General features: G+C 44.8%; 1 protein-coding gene across 4 annotated transcripts in view; it reads left to right on the top strand.

Annotated features, from left to right (window-relative positions):
- MYOZ1 (myozenin 1) overlaps positions 1-23,982 on the top strand; it is a 127,243-nt gene that overhangs the window by 3,447 nt on the left and 99,814 nt on the right. The window contains exon 1 of one of the 4 annotated variants that reach the window (XM_056530682.1): positions 16,502-16,659. The exons of 1 other annotated variant lie outside the window; for it this stretch is intronic. The gene's annotated coding sequence lies outside the window, so the exon portion shown is untranslated. Of the gene's footprint in view, positions 1-16,501; positions 16,660-21,033; positions 21,168-23,982 lie in introns of those variants that run through there. 2 more of the 4 variants (XM_056530680.1, XM_056530681.1) reach the window with 2 other exon arrangements.

The following is a 23,982-nucleotide window of genomic DNA, read 5'->3' on the forward strand; positions in this document are numbered from 1 at the left end:
TTAAGAGGTGCCTATAACCTCATCCGCATCAGAGAGGGGGATGAGTGGAAAACAGCATTTAACACCAGAGATGGACACTTTGAGTATCTGGTCATGCCCTTTGGCCTGTGCAACGCCCCTGCTGTCTTCCAAGACTTTGTTAATGAAATTTTTCGTGATCTGTTATACTCCTGTGTTGTTGTATATCTTGATGATATCCTAATTTTTTCGGCCAATCTAGAAGAACACCGCCAGCATGTCCGTATGGTTCTTCAGAGACTTCGTGACAATCAACTCTATGCTAAAATTGAGAAATGTCTGTTTGAATGCCAATCTCTTCCTTTTCTAGGATACTTGGTCTCTGGCCAGGGACTACAAATGGATCCAGATAAACTCTCTGCCGTCTTAGATTGGCCACGCCCCTCCGGACTCCGTGCCATCCAACGTTTTTTGGGGTTCGCCAATTATTACAGGCAATTTATTCCACATTTTTCTACCATTGTGGCTCCTATTGTGGCTTTAACCAAAAAAAATGCCGATCCCAAGTCTTGGCCTCCTCAAGCGGAAGACGCCTTTAAACGACTCAAGTCCGCCTTCTCTTCGGCTCCCGTGCTCTCCAGACCTGACCCATCTAAACCCTTCCTATTGGAGGTTGATGCCTCCTCAGTGGGAGCTGGAGCTGTCCTTCTACAAAAAAACTCTTCCGGGCATGCTGTTACTTGTGGGTTTTTTTCTAGGACCTTCTCTCCGGCGGAGAGGAACTACTCCATCGGGGATCGAGAGCTTCTAGCCATTAAATTAGCACTTGAGGAATGGAGGCATCTGCTGGAGGGATCAAGATTTCCAGTTATTATTTACACCGATCACAAGAACCTCTCATACCTCGAGTCTGCCCAACGGCTGAATCCTCGTCAGGCCAGGTGGTCTCTGTTCTTTGCCCGATTTAATTTTGAAATTCACTTTCGGCCTGCTGATAAGAACATTAGGGCCGATGCTCTCTCTCGTTCCTCAGATGCTTCTGAAATTGAACTCTCTCCTCAACACATCATTCCTCCTGACTGCCTGATTTCCACTTCTCCAGCCTCCATCAGGCAAACTCCTCCAGGAAAGACCTTTGTTTCTCCACGCCAACGCCTCGGAATCCTCAAATGGGGTCACTCCTCCCATCTCGCAGGTCATGCGGGCATCAAGAAATCTGTGCAACTCATCTCTCGCTTCTATTGGTGGCCGACTCTAGAGACTGATGTGGTGGACTTTGTGCGAGCCTGCACTATCTGTGCCCGGGATAAGACTCCTCGCCAGAAGCCCGCTGGTTTTCTTCTTCCTCTGCCTGTTCCCGAACAACCTTGGTCTCTGATTGGTATGGATTTTATTACTGACTTACCCCCATCCCATGGCAACACTGTTATTTGGGTGGTCGTTGATCGATTCTCCAAAATGGCACATTTCATCCCTCTTCCTGGTCTTCCTTCAGCGCCTCAGTTGGCTAAACAATTTTTTGTACACATTTTTCGTCTTCACGGGTTGCCTACGCAGATCGTCTCGGATAGAGGCGTCCAATTTGTGTCTAAATTCTGGAGGGCTCTCTGTAAACAACTCAAGATTAAATTAAATTTTTCTTCTGCATACCATCCTCAATCCAATGGACAAGTAGAAAGAATTAACCAGATCTTGGGTGACTATTTACGACATTTTGTTTCCTCCCGCCAGGATGACTGGGCAGATCTTCTACCTTGGGCCGAATTCTCGTATAATTTCAGAATCTCTGAATCTTCCTCCAAATCCCCGTTTTTCGTGGTGTACGGCCGTCACCCTCTTCCCCCCCTCCCTACCCCCTTGCCCTCTGGTCTGCCCGCTGTGGATGAAATTTCTCGTGATCTCTCCATCATATGGAGAGAGACCCAAAATTCTCTCTTACAGGCTTCTTCACGCATGAAGAGATTCGCGGATAAGAAAAGAAGAGCTCCTCCCATTTTTTCCCCTGGAGACAAGGTATGGCTCTCCGCCAAATATGTCCGCTTCCGTGTCCCTAGCTATAAGTTGGGACCACGCTATCTTGGTCCTTTCAAGATTTTGCGCCAGATTAATCCTGTCTCTTACAAACTTCTTCTTCCTCCTTCTCTTCGTATTCCTAATGCCTTTCATGTTTCTCTTCTTAAACCACTTATCATTAACCGTTTCTCTCGCAAATCTGTTCCCCCCACTCCTGTCTCCGGCTCCTCGGACATCTTCTCCGTCAAAGAAATTTTAGCATCTAAAAAGGTCAGAGGGAAAACCTTCTTTTTAGTGGATTGGGAGGGTTGTGGTCCAGAAGAGAGGTCCTGGGAACCTGAGGACAATATCCTGGACAAAAGTCTGGTCCTCAGGTTCTCAGGCTCCAAGAAGAGGGGGAGACCCAAGGGGGGGGGTACTGTTACGCCGAGCGCTCCGGGTCCCCGCTCCTCCCCGGAGCGCTCGCTACACTCCTCTCACTGCAGCGCTCCGGTCGGTTCCACGGACCCGGGGCGCTGCGATACCGCCTCTGGCCGGGATGCGATTCGCGATGCGGGTAGCGCCCGCTCGCGATGCGCACCCCGGCTCCCGTACCTGACTCGCTCTCCGTCAGTTCTGTCCCGGCGCGCGCGGCCCCGCTCCCTAGGGCGCGCGCGCGCCGGGTCTCTGCGATTTAAAGGGCCACTGCGCCGCTGATTGGCGCAGTGGTTCCAATTAGTGTTTACACCTGTGCACTTCCCTATATCACCTCACTTCCCCTTCACTCCCTCGCCGGATCTTGTTGCCTTAGTGCCAGTGAAAGCGTTTCCTTGTGTGTTCCTAGCCTGTGTTCCAGACCTCCTGCCGTTGCCCCTGACTACGATCCTTGCTGCCTGCCCCGACCTTCTGCTACGTCCGACCTTGCTTCTGTCTACTCCCTTGTACCGCGCCTATCTTCAGCAGCCAGAGAGGTTGAGCCGTTGCTAGGGGATACGACCTGGTCACTACCGCCGCAGCAAGACCATCCCGCTTTGCGGCGGGCTCTGGTGAAAACCAGTAGTGACTTAGAACCGATCCTCTAGCACGGTCCACGCCAATCCCTCTCTGGCACAGAGGATCCACTACCTGCCAGCCGGCATCGTGACATAAACAAATGTAATTATTTTAATCTTTCCTCATAGGTAAGATGTTCCATGCCCCTTATTAGTTTAGATGCATGTCTCTGTACCCTCTCCAGCTCACTTTAAAGAAGCAAATTAGGTTGGTTTGACCTTCTATCCTCAGTAAACCCATTCTGGCTATCATTTATAATACTTTATAATTTATAATGTAGTTCCTTAAGAGGCTATAACGCCGAGCGCTCCGGGTCCCGCTGCTTCCCCGGAGCACTCGCGGCGTTCTCCTCCAGAGTCCTTTGCAACCTACTCCTGTGCCTCCCGCCGAGGAGGCTATGCAAGTGGATCGGTCTCGCCTGACCCAAGAAGAGAGGACTTGCCGCAGAAATGGAAATTTGTGCCTGTACTGCGCTAGTACTGAACATTTCCTTAAGGACTGCCCTATTAGCCCTCCGCGTCAGGGAAACGCACGCACCTAGTTAACGTGGGAGAGGCGTTACTAGGTGTGAATTCATCCTCTCCACGCCTGACTATTCCGGTGCGGAGTTCTCCATCCGCTAATTCCTCCTTCTCTGCGGTGGCCTTCCCGGACTCAGGTTCTGCAGGAAACTTTATTGAAGCCTCATTTATCAACAAATTCAACATTCCTGTTACCCGTCTCATCAAAACCTTCTTCATTTCTTCTGTTAACGGAGAAAATCTGGACTGCACCGTGCGTTACCGCACTGAACCCTTCCTCATGACCGTTGGTGTTCTCCATCAAGAAAAAATATAATTTTTTGTTTTGCCTAACTGTACCTCTGACATCCTTCTTGGCCTGCCCTGGCTCCAGCGTCACACTCCTACCGTCTACTAGACCACTGGGGACATTAAATCCTGGGGCTCTTCCTGCCACAGACGTTGCCTCAAGTCTGTACCAACCAGCCAAGTCTCCATCACTACTCCATTGCCTGGCCTTTCAAAGGTCTATCAGGACTTTTCTGACGTCTTCTGTAAGAAGCAGGCAGAGGTCTTACCACCACATAGACCCTACGACTGCCCTATTCACTTTCTCCCTGGTACCACACCGCCCCGTGGCAGAATTTATCCTCTCTCCGCTCCTGAAACTAAGGCCATGACTGAATACATACAGGAGAATCTAAAGAGAGGTTTCATCAGGAAGTCTTCTTCTCCAGCCGGAGCGGGGTTCTTCTTCATTGCCAAGAAGGACGGTTCGCTACGCCCCTGCATAGACTATCGTGGCCTCAACAAAATCACAGTCAAAAAACAATACCCTCTGCCTCTCATCTCGGAAATCTTTGACCGTCTGCGTGGAGCAAACATTTTCACTAAACTCGACCTCAGGGGCGCTTATAACCTCATCAGAATTTGAGAAGGAGATGAGTGGAAAACCGCTTTTAACACCAGAGATGGCCACTTCGAATATCTCGTCATGCCATTTGGACTTTGCAACGCCCCTGCAGTATTTCAAGATTTTGTCAATGAAATTTTTCGGGACTTACTGTATACCTGCGTTGTTGTCTATTTAGACGACATCCTAATTTTTCCCTCCAACCTAGAGGAACACCGGCTCCATGTCCGTCATGTGTTCCAGCGCCTTCGTGTAAATCATCTTTACAAATTTGAAAAATGCCTTTTTGAATGCAGCTGTTTTCCTTTCCTGGGATACCTGGTCTCTGGACAAGGTCTTCAAATGGATCCTGACAAGCTCTCCGCGGTCTTGGATTAGCCTCGCCTCGGATTCGCCAACTACTATCGTCAGTTTATTTCCCACTTCTCCATCATCGTTGCTCCTATTGTGGCACTGACAAAGAAAAACGCAAATCCGAGGTCCTGGCCTCCTCAAGCTGATGAAGCTTTTACTCGCCTTAAGGCCACCTTCGCCTCTGTACCAGTCTTCTCCAGGCCAGATCCTCTGAAGCCTTTCTTCCTTGAGGTTGACGCCTCCTCAGTGGGAGCTGGAGCTGTCCTTCTCCAAAAAACCGCTAAGGGAAAAATCTTTTTTTCTCCAAAACTTTTTCTCCTCCTGAAAAAAACTATTCTACAGGAGACTGTGAACTGTTGGCCATCAAGTTGGCACTTGAGGAATAGAGACATCTCCTGGAGGGATCCCTTCATTCCATCACCATTTACACTGACCATAAAAACCTGTCTTATCTTCAATCCGCCCAGCGGTTAAATCCTCGCTAGGCCAGATGGTCGTTGTTTTTTGCCCGCTTCAATTATCAAATCCATTTTTGTCCTGCAGACAAAAATATCAGGGCTGATGCTCTATCACGTTCCACCGATGCCTCTGAAGCCGAAACTCTTCCTCAGCACATCATACCTCCTGAGTGTCTGATCTCTTTTGCTCCTGCTTCTCTGGTGCCAATTCCTCCAGGAAAAACTTATGTTCCACCGCGTCTTCGCCTCCGGACTCTCAAATGGGGTCATTCCTCCCATCTGGTCACGCTGGAATCAAAATATCTATACAGTTGATTGCCAGACACTATTGGTGGTCTTCCCTGGAAAAAGATGTGACCGATTTCGTACGGCCTGTACAGTGTGTGCACGTGACAAGACTCCACGCCTGAAGCCTGCAGGTCTTCTCCTTCCTCTGCCGGTGCCTGAACAGCCTTGGTCCCACATAGCCATGGACTTCATCACTGACCTTCCTTTATCTCATGGCAACACTGTCATTTGGGTGGTCGTTAATCTTTTTCCAAAATGGCTCATTTTGTCCCGCTTCCTGGCCTTCCTTCTGCGCCACAGTTGGCGAAGCAATTTTTTCTGCAGATTTTTCATCTCCACGGGCTTCCCACCCATATCGTCTCTGATAGAGGCGTTCAATTTGTTTCAAAATTTTGGAGAGCACTCTGCAATCAATTAAAGATCAAATTGAATTTCTCTTCCTCCTATCACCCTCAATTCAATGGACAAGTGGAAAGAGTGAACCAGATTCTTGGTGACTACTTGCGACATTTTGTCTCCTCCCGTCAAGATGATTGGGTCAACCTTCTGCCCTGGGCTGAATTCTCGTACAATTTCAAAAATTCTGAGTCTTCCTCCAAATCTCCATTTTTGTGGTGTACGGCCGTCACCTGCTGCCCCCCCTCCCCATTCCCACTTCATCTGGAGTTCCTGCCATGGATGAATTAACTCGGGACTTCTCCTCTATCTGGAAGGAGACTCAAAAGTTGCTCTTACTGGCCTCTTCTCGCATGAAGAGACATGTGGATAAAAAGAGAAGAACTCCTCCTGTCTTTGCCCCTGGTGACAAAGTGTGGCTCTCTTCCAAATACATACAGTTTTGTGTCCCTAGCTACAAGCTGGGTCCCCGGCACCTCGGGCCATTTAAAATCAAAAACCAAATCAATTCTGTCTCCTACAAGCTCCATCTTCCTCCTTCTCTTCGTATTCCTAACTCTTTTCATGTCTCCCTTCTCAAACCTCTCATACTTAACCGCTATTCCCCCAAGGTCACCGTTCCTGCTCCTGTCACTGGCTCCTCTGATGTCTTCTCCGTGAAAGAGATTCTCGCCTCCAAGGTCGTCCGAGGTAAAAGATTTTATCTTATTGATTGGGAGAATTGTGGCCCCGAAGAGAGGTCTTGGGAACCCGAGGTCAATATTCTTGACAAGGAGCTAATTCATAAATTTCTGGGTTCCAAAAAGAGGGGGAGACCCAAGGGGGGGTACTGTAACGCCGAGTGCTCCGGGTCCCGCTGCTTCCCCGGAGTGCTCGCAGCATTCTCCCTCTAACAGCGCTCCGGTCACTGCTCCTGTCCAAGAGCGCTGTCCCCCTCTCAGCGGCAGGGATGCGATCTGCATGGCGGGACGTCCCCGCTCACGGATCGCATCCCATGTCACTCACCATCCTCCCGCTGCTACTTGCTCCCGGCGCGCGGCCCAGCTCCTTAGGGCGCGCGCGCGCCAACTTGCTGAGATTTAAAGGGCCAGTGAACCATTAATTGGTGCCTGGCCCAATCAGTCCAAAACGTATAAAAACCCACTTCCCCTTCCTGTCCTTGCCGGATCTTGTTGCCCTAGTGCCCAGAGAAAGCGTTTTGTGTGTATCCCTAGCCTGTGTATCCAGACCCTTTGCCGTTGCCCCTGACTACGAACCTTGCCACCTGCCTTGACCTCTTGCTACGTCCGACCTTGCCTTCGCCTTGTCCTTGTTTACCACGCCTATCCCAGCTGTCAGTGAGGTCGAGTCGCTATCAGGGGATATGACCTGGGAGTTACCGCCGCAGCAAGTCCATCCTGCCTTGCGGCGGGCTCTGATGAAAACCAGTAACTTCTTAGAACCGGTCCCCTGGTACGGCCCACGTCATCGCCTCACTGACTCAGAGGATCCACTACCCGTATCCTACCCGCATACCAGTCCAGTTCCTGACAGAGGCCTTCAAACTCTTTTCCCAAAATGCACGTTAAGCTTACCGGTCTATAGTGACCTGGAGAAGCCCTAAAGCCCTTATTGAACATTGGCATCACATTTGCCTTGCACCAGTCTGTCAGCACAATACCAGACACCAGGGAATCTAAAACATTTTGAGCAAGGGTACAAAAATTACTGAACTGAGTTCTCTAATAACTCTTGGGTGCAATCTTCCTGGTCTTGGAGATTTTCTTAAATTTACTTTACTTCATTTACCTTAGACTATATCTACATTAAGCCAGCTCCTATGTACAGAACTAAAAAACCCATTCAGTAGCTCTGCCTTCTCCTGATCTGCAGTGACCACCTCCCCGTTATCATTATTAAGGGGTTTTACATGCTCTGTCCTTGGTTTTATTGAGAAAGTGGAGAAAGACATTTTGTTTCTGGACAGTGCATCCACCACCTTATTTGTTTGGACATGCAAATACTGAGCTTTCAGATCTAGATTGTGAGCTTCAGCCCAAGACCAGAGATCCCCCTATTTAGTTGACATACCACAGGCATCCTTTTGTCCATCTGGAGAAGGACAGAACTGTCTCATCTGCAAGTAACAGTTTCTGCAGACCTAGTTAAGCTGCTCTGAGCTCTAGGAGATTTATGTATAGGCTAAAATATGGGCCCTGCCATTTCTCTCTGATTGCTCCAGTGGGTGAGAAGGCTCCTTATCCCAGTAAAAAGGCATCTGATGTGATCTTCAAGTCCAGAGTTGGTTGTTTTAGTGGACACAGATGTGGGAGGTCTAGACGCTACAATGCTTCCAGCTTTCTCAGTATCATTGAGCGTAGGCGAATCACAGAGTCCCAGGGAGACCCGTGTTTCAGGAGAAAGTTGAGCATCTGGCCACATATGGACAGTGCCATCTGGAACCCTGGTCTCATGGCTACAATCTGACAAATTAGGCTAGCTAGTTCACTAAACATAATTGGATTGGACTATAACATGTATAGAGACTGGTCTCTTAAGCTTTCACCATTTTTTCTCTGATACCATGAAAGTAGGGTATTCTGAGTGAATTAAAGGAAAATCAGGGATTGTGTAGAAGAAAGGTCTGATTTTTCAAAATTTTTTAAGAAAACTGTGTTCCAAAGTAGGCATATGAGTATCATCTAAGTACACGCTTATTATTCTGACATGAGATGACGACTCTCATGACCTTTGAAAAGGTATATGGCATCTTGGATTTTGGATTCATGGGTATAGCATAGAACACGTCTTTCAAGCCTGTTTTGGTCTAGTAGGAACCGTAAGTCTGTGATATTTTCCATTTGGAAATGTTTCGTTTTAGAAATGTGTTTAGGCATGCTGAGAACAGGTCTCACCAATCCGTCTGATTTGAGGACTGAAAAGTGCAAGTGCAATTTCCAAAACTGGATCAAGCATTGCTTTTATAAGGAAATGGTTATTTTTCCTGGAAAGGATACTTTTTTAATAGTAAGGAGTGGGTGTGTTTTATGTGTTTCAAGACTTAACAGTCTGAAACAATGTTTCCAAGCCCCTAAGCATTTGGAGGGCGTGGAAGATTGAACTCTCACCTGATGGCTGTCTTCTGTAGCTGTGTTTGAAGGTGGCGTTTCCTCCTTTTTTTTTTTCCTCTGGCACCTAGAAGGGTTTTTAAGGTCGGCAAAGGACTTCCTTGGTTTATATCTACCCTTTACCTCTTGCATGAAGTCGGGGCCAAATAGATTGCTAGTCACAATGTTATGAGATTTGGAGGCCAGTTACGCCTTGCCAGCTAAAGTAAGCTGACAGGCCCTTCTGATGTTGGTCACATAAATGAAGGTCTGAACCATAATAAGAGATGCCATGCTAGACCCCTACTCAAGGCATCTAGCATGGCATCTCTTATTATGGTTCAGACCTTCATTTATGTGACCAACTTGGAGGCTCATAAAACTTTTGAGTTGTGAGGGGGAGCCAATGCATATTCTTAAGGGTTTGGTTGACCGTGTCTTTTTGAACCAAGGTCACGGTAATAGAAAGCAGTACATCTTGTCTGTATATCTGGGATGCCTATGGAGTTTCTAAGTGCCATTTCATACTCTATAAGCAAAAAAGACATAAAGGCCTGATAAGTCAAAAACAGCCCATCTCTGAGAGAAAAGTTTGTTGGGTGGGGTATGACCTGCTATGCCACTCTGACCATTTGGATCTCATTCCAGTGCTCTCTCTCTCTCTCTCTCTCTCTCTCTCTCTCTCTCTCTGGGAAGAATATAGAGTGAGCAACCATATCACAGTTCCATTTCATACCTAAGAAATCAAGCCAAAAGGACTAGGTGATAAAAATCTCTCCCCTGGTGAAGCTGTTATGCAGGATCTAATGTCCTCCTCCTTGGACAAAGTGATGCCAAGGAAAACATGTTTATGCTTGTAGGAGGAGGATACTGCTGGTGAAACCAGCTTCATGGGCTCCAAAAGTAAGCAGGCATCGCTGATGCGTGTCCCAGATTTCACTCTTCCCGGGGGGACATCTCTAGGCAGCTGCCTATACCCATCAGCTATTGATGGGTTGCTGCCTCCTTAAAGAACAAACTGTTATACTATAAGATAGATATTTTAGGTAGTAATATACCTTGATGAGTGGAATGGCTATTTAAAAGTAAGGAAATGTCTGTGAGGGAAATGGCTATATGAAATGAGGGGAATGGCTATATGAAATTAGGAGAATTGCATTAGAAGGGGAATGGGCTATTGGAAGGGAATGGAGCAAGATGGTACAGAGTGCCAAGCTGAATTTACAGTATAAAGCCACAAGAATCTTTAGCATGTTGGCGATGTGAAACTCAGAGGGCACCATCTTTCATATTTTTTGGTCATGCTCGGCCTTGTCCAAATTTTGGTGTGTCCTCAGAACCACAATTAATAGAGTGATTGTGGAAAATATACAGGTAACACCCGCTTTGCTTCTTCTTTAGCACAGTGAAAATGTACAAATGCTCTTTACTTTGTTTCTTAATCACGGCATGCATCTTGCACTCGATTGCTATGGAAGTAAAAAGTAGCTCCATCAGTTGCACAATGGTTTGCAAAGGGGAATGACTTAATGTGTATGGAAGACTTGATTTCTGTTTCCCACGATTCTAAGGAAAAATTTCTTCACACGTTGGACACAATTCCAGGAAACCCCTGACTGTGTGAAACTTTTGAGCTCTTCAGTATAGGTTTGCTTATATAGATAGAGCATCCCCAGAAGGAGAAGACACAGAGGAGGATATCTTTAAGGACCAAGGTATGGAAAATAATGACTGAAGTTAATTATGACTATTATTATTATTATTATTATTGTTCCAACCTTGTTGGTTGTTTTTTTTTTTTTTGTATTTTTTTTTTTGTGGATGTGTGTATTTCTAAAAAAAAAGAAAAAAAGCAGAATTGGCTACAGGAGGGGAATGGACTATATGAGGGGAATGGCTATAAGAAGGAAATGGGATATAGGAGGGGAATAAGCTATTTGAAGGAAATGGGCTTTATGAGGGGAATGGGCTATATGAGGGGAATGGGCTCTATAAAATGAGGGGAATGGCAATGGGAGGAGGAGGGGCTATAGGAGGGGAATGGGCTATATTTAGAGAACTTTATTTGCTTTTAGTTCATTTAGCCCTCACATGACTGTGCTGACATAAAAATATAAAAGTTATGGCTCTCTTAAAATAAGGATGAAAAATTAGAAATTGCTATGTCCCAAAGGCCAAAACAGGCCACATCCTTGAGGGATTAAGGGATTGCCTATTATGTACTCTGCTGGGTGAACACAGTGATATAATGGCCTCCTGACATGAAATTACCTACATTCTACATAGTGTGGTTCTTGAAGAGTATTACAGTGATATGCTGTCTATATTATTGTTGTACAATGCTTTGTATTGTTACTGCAATTCAATGTGAGAGTTATTTTTTTACATAATTAATTCATTCATTCATTTATTTTTAAGCAATTTGTGTAAAATCAAATAGGACCACTAGGTGGCACTAGAAAATCATATATTGGGCCCCGTACACAACTCATTCTCCACATTTTTTTCAGTCATGAGAATAATCTCACCTTGGAAGAAAAACAAGGAACCTAAATAGTAAAAGTAGCTTTAAAAATATATCACTATAACAGCATTATGACTATTCTGGATGGTCTAATAGGAAGAACGCAGAAAGCATAGTGGTTCAGTGGTTTGCGCTTTTGCCTTGCTTTACTTTTCCTCCCACTGAAGTGGAGGTCTGGGTCCACAATTGGTGAGCATAGGTTTTACTTTTGTCTTACTTTTGCATCAGGTACATAATTTCTTCTTATATTGTGTTCACTGTTACTTAGAGAGACTAAATATCATCTTCTATCCACAGGATAAGTGTCTCCAGAACAGAGCCTGTCTGTTACTTGGGAGCGCTCTGGCCCCCACCTTTCAAGACAAATTGGTCTTGGGAGGGACGGCTGGCTCCACCAGTCATGGGCTGAGATGGGACATCAGTGCAGCCGGTGATTGGAGCGGGACATCACTCTCGAGACATGTTTATCTTGGAAGGTGGGGGCCACAGTGCACCAAGGTTAGAGATGGGACCCGTTGTAGAGATCGTATAGGGGTTAAGATCTATAAGTCTGATAACTCCAACTACTTCATCGATTGGTATTCATCTATTGGTAGTACTTAGGCCCCCACACTGTCCCCATGTGGAAAACCTGCCGCTGCCTAAACTTATAGTGGGAATCTTGCAGTAGACCCTGCCCATGTGAACATATCCTTAAGTAATAATATTGCATAATGAATTAGTTAATGGCCTTATAATTAGAGTTGAACAAACTTTTGAAAAGTTCGACTTGCTGGGCTCACTGAACTTTTCCATACTTTTCCATAAAGCTCTAAAGCCCTATACAACACTGCTAAGAATGTATTTAACTGTTTTTAAGGCTCAATTATGGTAGCCTGGGCCTTACTGGAAGTAGTAGCAGCAAGGGTGAGGCCAGACTACAAGGACTGGTAGGAGCCTGTGTACAGCATGATGTTAAAAAATTTGATTTTATTAAAAATTTGCCAGCAAGACAGCCCAGGCCTAGCTGGAAGTAGCAGCAGCAAGGGTGCGGCCAGGCTACAGAGACCGGTAGTAGCCTGTGTACAGCAGGGGTTAAAAAATTATTATTATTTTTTTTCAAAGACTGAAGGGTGAAGTTTCTTCTACCAGAAACTGTTGCAAATCAATATGGAAATATAAGGACTTCACATCCTACAGCTGCTGTGATTGTTATACGTATTAATAGTTCATTGCAAATCCAATTTATAATCTGAAGTTATTGAAACAGTGAGTAAAGTTACATTTTACTGTGTGTATAACTGTTATTACTAGTGTAAATTTAATAAAAGAAGTGTTTCAAATTTGTCCAGGCCCATGTCTGGCTGGAAGTAGTCAAATTTTGCACTGTATGCACTGGTCTGCACTATGACAACTAAATGATCGTACCCACCCTCTTTCCCACATAATTGTGCACAGCAGGGACTAGTCGCAATTTTAGCCAGCGGACAGCAGGCAGTGGTGAGGTAGGGTTAGCTGTAGCCACCAGACAGCAGGCATTGGTGGACTAAGGCACTGGACTAAGGTGATACCTCTTAATGTGCTGACAAAGAGGCCTACCGTGTTTCCCCGAAAATAAACCCTACCCCGAAAGTAAGCCCTAGCAGGATTATCAGGGTGGGCTGCAATATAAGCCCTACCCCGAAAATAAGACCTAGGCCAGGGGTAATCAACTGGCGGACCGCGGCCGCCAGTAATGCCTGCAGGCTGTAGGAGTGTGGAGGATGGGGGGCTGTAGGAGTGTGAAAGATGGGGGGCTGTAGCAGTGTGGAGGATGGGGGGCTGTAGCAGTGTGGAGGATGGGGGGCTGCAGGAGTGTGGAGGATGGGGGGCTGTAGCAGTGTGGAAGATGGGGGGTGCAGCATCCTCCACATTGCTACAGCCCCCCATGTTTTTTTAAGGTACATACCGTAAATAAATAAGCCCTACCCTGAAAATAAGCCCTAGTGTGTTTTTTGTGACTAAAATAATATAAGACCCAGTCTTATTTTCGGAGAAACACAGTATTTCTACAGCAGACCCTGGCTGTGCCTTACTTTCTCTCTGCAGATATGGCACTGTGCCTGGTTTCCTGCATATGGTAAAATGGTAAAGATTTCCACACAACAGGATACCATAAAGAGCTAGGTACACCACCACCTGACTGTGCTCCTGTTCTAGAATGTTTTTTTTTCTCAAGCCTGCAGATCCAGCACTAGCATCACCATCATCTGTTTGTGAGCTGCTCAGACCAACAGGGCTCCTGACATCCTCATCTTTAAACTCCTCTTCATCATCCCCATCCCTCCCCTCAGTAAGAACTTCTGATGTGTAATTGTGGTCTCCTTGTTTCCTCTCAGCACATCCACCATGATGCCTTACATCATCCCCAACACACCTACCACCACCAGTCCCAATAGTGCTTGGCCACTGCATCCCCCTCCTCCACCTAAGCAACATGCTCCAAAGGCTCACCTTGACACAACTCATCCTCGTGGCTAGTGCTATGCTTCTATGTAGTAGACATGTGCACAAGGGAAATTTTCATTTTGTTTCGTTATATTTTTTTCATTCGGGTAAAATTTTCGGTTCGGTAATTTTTTCGGGTTTGATTTTTCGGATACATTCGGTATTCAATTTATAATATAAATTTTTCATTTAACTTAGTTTCCTTTTGTTACTTTTTTTTTTTGTTCTTTTTTGCCCTTTTTCCGGGGTACCACGAAAAAAAAGATGTTGTAGGTAATTGTGAGAATCTCATTTTAATTTTTGATAAAGATTTATCAATACATAATGTAATGTTGAATGAATGAATGCTGCTTGAATGATTGATGTGTTTGATGTGTTTGATTGACAAGGGATTTATGTATAACATGTCATGTTGGTTATTTGTATTATATTTTTTATATAAATATTTATAGTAAAATATGTGATTTTAATGTATACTTATTGTTAATACATACATTTTTATGTAATGTGCATTTGTTTTGAACATGTAAAATATGTTAGATACGTGTTTTGCACTTGTGCTAACCCAGTGTTTCTGTTTCCCAACGAACCAGGGTGCCTCCAGCTGTTGCAAAACTACAACATCCAGCATGCCCTGACAGCCAAAGGCTGTCAGGGCATACAATCCACTGGATGAAAATCTGGTAGAAAAACTCTGCTCAGAAATTCCTAAAAATATACTTCACAAAGAATTGAATGCAGATTCCGCTGTCTCATTCACATGCCAAAATTTCGGCTGCGGAAATTCATCACATCATATATCAGAAAAAAATTATTAAAAGTCACATCAAAGCAAAAAGCAATGTCATCAAGCAATGTATTTGTAGAATCCGGAAAGCAGAATGTCTGCTGTGGAATTTCCGCAGCAGAAATTTAGCCATGTGAATGGGACAGTGGAATCCGCATTCAATTCAATGTGCAGCATATTTTCAGGAATTTCCGAGCAGAGTTTTTCTACCAAATTTTCATCCAGCGAATGTATGCCTTTGCCTTTGGCTGTCAGGACATGCAGGACATGCTGGGTTGTAGTTTTTATCCAATGGATTATATCCAGAAAAACACATATATATATATATATATATATATATATATATATATATATATATATATATATACCGTATTTATCGGGGTATACCACGCACCGGCCTACAACACACACCCTCATTTTACAAAGGATATTTGGGTAAAAAAAGTTTTTTACCCAAATATCCATGGTAAAATGAGGGTGCATGTGTGTGCATGCGTATACCCCGATACACCCCCAGGAAAGGCAGGGGGAGAGAGGCCGTCGCTGCCCGCTTCTCTCCCCCTGCCTTTCCTGGGGTCTAGAGCCCTGCTGCCGCCGCTTCTCTCCCGCTGGCTATCGGCGCCGCTGCCCGTTCTCTCCCCCTGACTATCGGTGCCGGCGCCCCATTGCCGGCGCCGATAGCCAGGGGGAGAGAAGGGGCAGAGGCACCCATTGCCGGCGCCGCTGCCTCGTTGCCTCCCCCCATCCCCGGTTGCATAATTACCTGTTGCCGGGGTCGGGTCCTCGCTGCTTCAGACCTCCGGTGTGCGTCCCCCGCGTCATTGCTATGCGCTGCACGGCGCGGCGCAATGACGACGTCATTGCGCCACGCCGTGCAGCACATAGCAACGACGCAGGGGACGCACACCGGAGGCCTGAAGCAGCGCGGACCTGACCCCGGCAACAGGTAATTATGCAACCGGGGATGGGGGGAGGCAACGGGGCAGCGGCGCTGGCAATGGGTGCCGCTGCCCCTTCTCTCCCCCTGTCTGTCGGCGCCGCTGCCCCATTGCCGGCGCCGCTGCTCTCCCCCTGGCTATTGGCGCCGGCAATGGGGCGCCAGCACCGATAGTCAGGGGGAGAGAACGGGCAGCGGCGCTGATAGCCAGGGGAGAGAAGGGCCGGCAGCAGGGCTCTAGACCCCAGGGCAGGCAGGGGCAGAGAAGCCGGCAGCGCTGGCTGTCTCTGCACCTGCAAAGCCGCTGCAGTTCATTGATTTAAAGCGCCCGCTTTAAATCATTGAACTGCTGCGGCTTATCGGCGTATAACACGCAGGTAGACTTGAGGCTAAAAATTTTTGCCTAAAAAGTGTGTGTTATATGCCGATAAATACGGTGTGTATATATATATATATATATATATATATGTGGTCCTGGTCCTGTCCCTTAGTCTAAAGTCCCCTCAGCCAGAGTCCCTCCATGTCAATAGGGCTCTCCTGTAGGCCTAACCCCTAGTCGCCTCATATAAATGGTATTTAATGTATGTATATATATATATATATATATATATATATATATATATATATATTTGATATGTTATATAGGAAAACCTCTGTATAGGACCTTAGAGATCACGTGCCTTTAATTAAATTGTACTATGGTTTAAGGACCTTTAGGTCATGTGATACCCAGAGTTCACTGGGTCAAGATTTACAGGTCTGCTGACCAATGAGCTTTGTCCCACCCCCTTAATATATAAGGGTCTGCAGCCATTAAATTTGCTCTCTTATTTCCTGGCTACAAAGCAAGCAACTCTCTTAGTTCCGGATTATAAAGCCAAGCACATCTCAGCTCAAATATCAAATCAAGCTAGGCCTCAAGCCTAAAGTCCAGCAGCCACAAAACCGTGAGTTACTCCAAGCTCAATCCTACAAATTCTGTGTGACTACTAGAAACTCAAATCTCCTAAAAATAGTAGCACAGTGGCTAGCACCAAAGCTCATTGATCCCAGAGTCCCAGCAAACCTGTGAGGAACCTGTACTGCGGTTCTCTCTCGCAAAGACTGTTATGTTCCATGCTGTTGCATAAATATGCAGTAAAGTTACTTCAAGTTTACTCCATAAAATCTGCTGTGGACATTCCCTTATTTCTCCCTGCCGTTAGTGTGACGGTTGGCGGTAGGAGTATTACATTGAGGAAACCACACCCTGGTGTCACGACAATTGAGGGTTAATACTAATATACCCTACACTATTACCGCAACATCCCAGACACCATTACCCTCCCGGGTACCACATATATATAATATTTCCCCTAAAAAGATAGCTAAGGCCCCTTTCACACTACAAAATTACTCCGTTTTAAAGATCCGTACGAAGTTCAGTCTGAAATCCCATTATAGTCTGGGATTTTTCTAATAGCCGTTTTAGCCCGTTATTAATAACGGCCGTTATTTTGTGAAGGAAGATAGTAACGAGAGAAATAGTGCATGCACTATTTCTCCCGTTACTATCTTCCCTCACAAAATAACATCCGTTATTAATAACGGGCTATAACGGGTTAAAACCGCTAATGTAAAAATCACATAGACTATAATGGGATTTTGTAACGGCTGTATAGGATTTTGTAACTGCTTTTTTCAGACAGAACTTTGTTCGGATCTTTAAAACAGAGTAATTTTGTAGTGTGAAGCAAGCCTAAGTACTAAGCAGTAATAAAGAACATGACTCTTTTTTAACATTTAATTATGTAGTCAATACACAAATAAAATTATTACACATATAATGGTTAATTATCTTTTTCTTATTTCCTTGTTGCCTGGCCCGTAGTTGTATTGTATGCTCTCCAATATTTGTGGGTTTGTTTGAATCTCTTTCAAGCATCATGGCACATTTTGAAGCCAGGACATTCTCCTACATTTATGAGCTCCAGGAAGAATAAACAGTACTGTGTGTAGGGGCTTCCACATAACGATATACAGCTATACAGAAAGGAATGCTTTCAAATTTTGTAGAGTCTGCAGATTATCATAGACATACAATGCCTTTGTAAAGCAGGGGCACCACTAGGATCCCAAGGGCCCCAAGACAAATTTTGGACCTTCCGCCCTTATCCTGCCCATCCCAAGTTGCTAGGATATTTAACCTGTTAAAGACGAAGGGAGTACAGGTACGCCCTTGCGTCCTGGTACTTAAGGACCAAAGGCGTACCTGTACGCCCTGAGTCCTTAAGCAGCTTTGAAGCGAGAGCAGGAGCTGCGCTCACTTCAGAGAAGTGAGTGTCAGCTACTATCACTGCCTGTCATTAAAGGGGTACTCCACTGGAAAACATGTTCTTTTCTCAGCTGCTGTATACTACAGAGGAAGTTCTTTTCTTTTTGAATTTCCTTTATGTCTGACCACAGTGCTCTCTGCTGACACCTTTGTCCATTTTAAGAACTGTCCAGAGTAGGAGCAAATCCCCATAGCAAACCTCTCTTGCTCTAGATAGTTCCTGACATGGACAGAGGTGTCAGCAGAGAGCACTTGGGGTCAGACAGAAAGGAAATTAAAAAAGAAAATAATTTCCTCTGTAGTATACCGCAGCTGATAAGTACTGGAAGAATTAAGATTTTTTAATAGAAGTAATTTACAAATCTGCTTAACTTTCTGGCACCAGTTGATTTAAAAGAAAATGTTTTCCAATCGAGTACCCCTTTAACCCTTTAGACACCATGATGAATGCCGATCACAATGTCTAAAGTAAAACTAAAAATCTCCGGTAGCCCAGAGGGGGCTCACAAAACCCCTTTAACGTGATCGCAGGGTTCCATGAGCTAAAACAGTGGAGGAGGGTCCCCTTACCTACCTCCTGACTTATCCAGGGAATATCAGTGGACAGTATTATACAGTAAATGCAATCTAATGATCTCATATCAAAGTGCCCTATGGGGACTTAAAAAGTGTAAAAAAAAAAAAAAAAGTTTATAAAATTATTTAAAACTCCCTCCCCTAGTAAAAAATGAAATTACCCTTATTTTCCCATTTTAGAAAAAAAAAAAGAAAAAAGTTACCACACTTGGTATTGCTGCATGCGTAAATGTCTTAACTGTTAAAGTATGATGTTTCTTATCCTGCACAGTAAATGGCATAAACATAAAAAAAAAATCAAACACCAAAAATACTGATTTTTAATCACATCATATATCAGAAAGATAAATTATAAAAAGCAAGCAAAAAAGTCACATCAAAGCAAAAATGGTACAGCTGAAAACTACAGATCATGACGCAAAAAATGAGCCCTCATACATCCCCGAATACAGAAAAAAATAAAAAAGTTATAGGGGTCAGAAAAGGACAATTTTATGCAAATGAATTTTGTTAAAACAAAGTTTGCATTTTTTTTAAAGTGGTACATTAATAGAAAAGCTATGTAAATTAAGCATAATTTTCATCGCATTGACCTACAGAATAAATATATTGTACAATTTTTACCATAAAGTGCACTGCGTAAAAAACAAGCCCCCCCCCCCCCCGCAAAAGTTGCATTGCAGTTTTCTTATAAATTTCTGCCCGAAAATATAAATTTTTTTGTTTCATGGTACAGCTGATAGTAAAATGAAAGAGGTCATTACAAAGTACAAGTGGTCTTGCAAAAAAACAAAGAAATTGAGATTTTAAAAAGAGAGAAGGAAAAAGCAAAACCGCAAAAATGAAAATTGGCCTGGTTCAGGGGTTAACCATTTATATCCAATGAGTAAAAGTGTGTGTATGTTATCGCCATTTTGTGAAATAACTATATGGACTGTATGCCTCATTATAGAAATAAAATTGGAATTTTATGTTTGTTACATAGTCATGGTTTATGATCTATAGAACTCAATGTCGTCTAAGGTTAAATTACCGTATTTATCGGGGTATACCACACCGGCCTATAAAACCATTGCCGGCGCCGCTGCCCCGTTGCCTCCCCCATCCCCGGTTGTATAATTACCTGTTGCCGGGGTCGGGTCCGCGCTGCTTCAGGCCTCCGGTGTCCATCTCATTCGTCGTTGCTATGCACTGCACGGCGCGACGCAATGACGAGTGACGTCATTGCATCTCGCAGCGCATAGCAACGATGCATGGGACGCACACCGGAGGCCTGAAGCAGCGCGGACCCAACCCCGGCAACAGGTAATTATACAACCGGGGATGGGGGAGGCAAGGGGCAACTGCCCCTTCTCTCCCCCTGTCTGTCGGCGCCCCTGCCCCAATGCCGGCACCGCTTCTCTCCCCTTGGCTATCGGTGTCGGCAATGGGGCAGCGGCACCGATAGCCAGGTGGAGAGAACGGGCAGCGGCACCGATAGCCAGGGGGAGAGAAGGGCCGGCAGCAGGGCTCTAGACCCCAGGACCGGCAGGGGCAGAGAAGCCGGCAGTGACGGCATGTCTCTGCACCTGCAATGCCGCTGCAGTTCATTGATTTAAAGCGCCCGCTTTAAAGCGAACTGCAGCGGCTTATCGGTGTATAACACACAGGTAGACTTTAGGCTAAAAATTTTAGCCTAAAAGGTGCGTGTTATACGCCGATACATACGGTAATTACACAGAAAAATGCAATGCTGTATTTATAGGCAGGGGCAGTGCAAGGATTTCTGCCTACACAAGCGAAGCTCCATTTTGGTGCCCCCCCTCCCCAAACCTGCAGTTCACCCTGCACCCCCACCTCCCTTGCATACATGTTTCTTTAAATTATTTCCTATGTAACACCACAGATAACACAGTGATAACTCTGAGTACAGATAATGGAGTAGATGTGACCTGCAGTCCTATGTAACACCACTGATAACACAGTGATAACTCTGAGTACAGATAATGTAGTAGATGTGACCTGCAGTCCTATGTAACACCACAGATAGCACAGTGATAACTCCCTGAGTACAGATAATGTAGTAGATGTGACCTGCAGTCCTATGTAACACCACTGATAACACAGTGATAACTCTGAGTACAGATAATATAGCAGATGTGACCTGCAGTCCTATGTAACACCACTTCTGTTAAGAGGCTAACACATTTTTATACAATACACCTGTGGTCTCCAAACTATGAACCTCCAGCTGTTGCAAAACTACAACTTCCAGCATGCCTGGAGAGCCAAAGGCTTTCTGGGCATGCTGGGTGGTGTAGTCTGTAACAGCAGGAGGTTCATAGTTTGGAGCCCACTGTAATACACTAACCTTCACACCCTTCATTCAAGGACAGCTATGAAGGGGGTCTGCAGCCGGGAGGAGAGAATCAGAGCATTCAGAGGTGATGAGGAGGAGGAGGGCACGGGAGGAATGGCACAGGCAGCCTCCATGCTTGATAGCCTTTGACCTCTCAGGCCGCTATGCTGCTTCCGCCCCTCCCCTCTGACCTGATACAGCAAGATGTCTGGAGGTGCAGCATAGAAGTAAGTAACGCACATCCAGACTATATTTAGCTGCAAGTGTCACTCACTGTGCAACTGCAGGGCCGGACTGCAGGTGCAAAGTGTGTGACAGGTAGGGGACCGACACACCGGAACCCCCTCCCCCCCACCTCCTCAGGGCAGCCTGAAGTGACAGTGGTGCTGCAGGGGAATCTCGGTGGGCCGCAGCAATAAAACCAGAGAGGGTGAAGTGGTGGCAGTGACCTCTGCTGTGCGGCGGCGGGGCGCACTGGTAGGGGTCTTAGTATAAAAAAAAGTCTCCATTTTTCCGCCCCCATCAGCTGCGAGACCATGCTCCCTCAAGCGGACGCATGGTTTGCCTTATGACAGCACCGGGCCTGATTATAGGTATCATAGGCTTGGGTTAAGATAAATGCAGAAATGGGTAACCTAAAAAAACACATACATATATGGATATATATTTTATATAGATCGCCAAGACAGCAAAGCTACATACATATAGATCGCCAAGAGAGCAAAGCTACATACATATATATATATATATATATATATATATATATATATATATACACACACACTACGGTATACCTCTAACAATAGCAATACAAAATACCAGTATAAAAGGAGCAAATATTATTACCTTACATATTACCATCATACTGTTACTGACCAACCAGAAAAACAAAACCAGTATTACCACTAAACATGGGATAATAATACTTCCCCACCATAACTACATAATATCAACACATAGGGAAATTTATCAAAACCTGTCCAGAGGAAAAGTTGCTGAGTTGCCCATAGCAACTAATCAAATTGCTTATTTCATTTTCAGAGGCCCTTTCAAAAATGAAAGATGCAAGTTGATTGGTTGCTATGGGCAACTGTTCAACTTTTACTCTGGACAGGTTTTGATTAATCCCCATAGTGACTAAATAATGATACCCTACTGTAACTGAACAAAAATTTGTATACACAGACCAATATTACTAACAATACTCAGGGCTGCCATCAGAAATGTTGGGGCCCCTTACACAGCTTGTAGTCTGCACTCATATATAGTAATGACCCCTCACATTGCCCCCATATATAATTATGTCCCCGTACACATCCCCCATACATAATAATGCCCCCCTCACATTGACCCCATTTATAATAATGCCTCCTTACATTACCCCCATAGATTATAATGGGGTCATTTGTGGGGTATTTCTAATAAGAAAGCCCTTCAAATCCACTTCAAACCTGAACTGGTCCATGAAAAATTCTGATTTTGAAAATTTTGTGAAAAAAGATGTCTTCCAAAAGTAAAAACATGTCAACTTTATGATGCAAACATAAAGTAGACATATTGGGGGGGGATTCATCAATATAGAGTAATTTTAAGTGTATTTTCTTGCGCAAAATCTTGTGCAAAGATATTTTGTGCATTCTTTTTGTGCGTCTTTTTTGGTGGAACTTTTTCTAAAGATGTCACCCTTCGGGTGTACCGTAGAGCCATTTTTTCGTAGACATCAATTTACTAATTGCGGGTTTTTTTTGGACACACAAAAATAATTCAAGTGTCATTTTGCGCAAATATACACCACCTCGGAGGACACGTACCAAAGTGTGTATTTTCACACAGTAAGGACTGCAACTCCCATCATGGACAGACTCTGCCCATGATGGGAGTTATAGTCCAGGGGCTGAGGTGCAAATCGCAGCAGGTCATTATCCAGAGACCCGCTGCGATCCGCATTTTTTAACTGTAAAAATTCAACGGTACATGCGGCTTCACTGCGCTGACATGACTTCTATATACAGCTGTCATAATTCATAATCCCCGCCGCCGGGAGAGCGGAGCTCTGATTGGTCAATAGCTATTCTCCAATCAGAGCTCCCCTCTCCCAGCAGGGATTATGAATCATTACAGTCTATATAGAAGCCGGTGGCAGCGCGATGTAGCTGCATGTACCACCAGCTTTTTAATTTAAATGCGGATCGCAGCAGATCATTTTGGAGATCTGCTGCGATCCGCATTACATCAGTGGCCCCCCAATTTAACTCGTTCCCGCAGAATGACATATATAAATGTCATGATGTGCAGGTAGTTCGCGCATCATGACATTTATATATGTCATGCAGTTAACCCGGCGATGCGCAGCATCGCAATGGTTAACTGGCAGAAGTCCCGCTGTTACTGTCAGGGATGGATTAATGTGCGGCCTTAATCTGTGAGTGACTAGCGCTGTACTAATTTCCGACGTAAGAAAATTCACACCAGGCCAGGTTGGTATGGGTTCTCTCCTCGGTACCCCGGGGGAGTTCTGTTTATTACAGGAAGTAAATTTGGTTTTTACAAACTGAGAAAAAGGGGAGGGTGAAAGGTAAAATTATGCATCGTTCTATAAAAAACAATTTTAATCATAATCTGAGAGTAGCAAAGCTAACAAAAGAGGAAGGAGAAAGTGAGGAAAAATATTATATATATCATTATAAGATTATCCATTCAAAATCGTTAGTATTCAAATAAATGCAACGTAGAAAGTATAAGTATATCACATTCTATATGCAGGTCCTATAAACATATTCAGTTTATATATATAAACATTTCCCTCAAGTGTGATTTTATTTATTTATTTATTTTAAAAGAGGAGGCTGTCAACCTTCCTGTAAACCCCACCTTCCTCCTCCCAAACCTCTATGTCACCAGTCACCGCCCCTTTGAGTCTAGCCCTCTGCTTTCCCTAAAACTAGCTCATTTCTCAAAAACCTTTGAGTGTCCAGCATGTCACTGGATTTCTGCACTACTTTACAACAAGAGACATACAAGACACATGTAACATGTAACAAT

Source organism: Hyla sarda, chromosome 7, assembly GCF_029499605.1.
Source record: "Hyla sarda isolate aHylSar1 chromosome 7, aHylSar1.hap1, whole genome shotgun sequence".
Taxonomy (NCBI): domain Eukaryota; kingdom Metazoa; phylum Chordata; class Amphibia; order Anura; family Hylidae; genus Hyla; species Hyla sarda.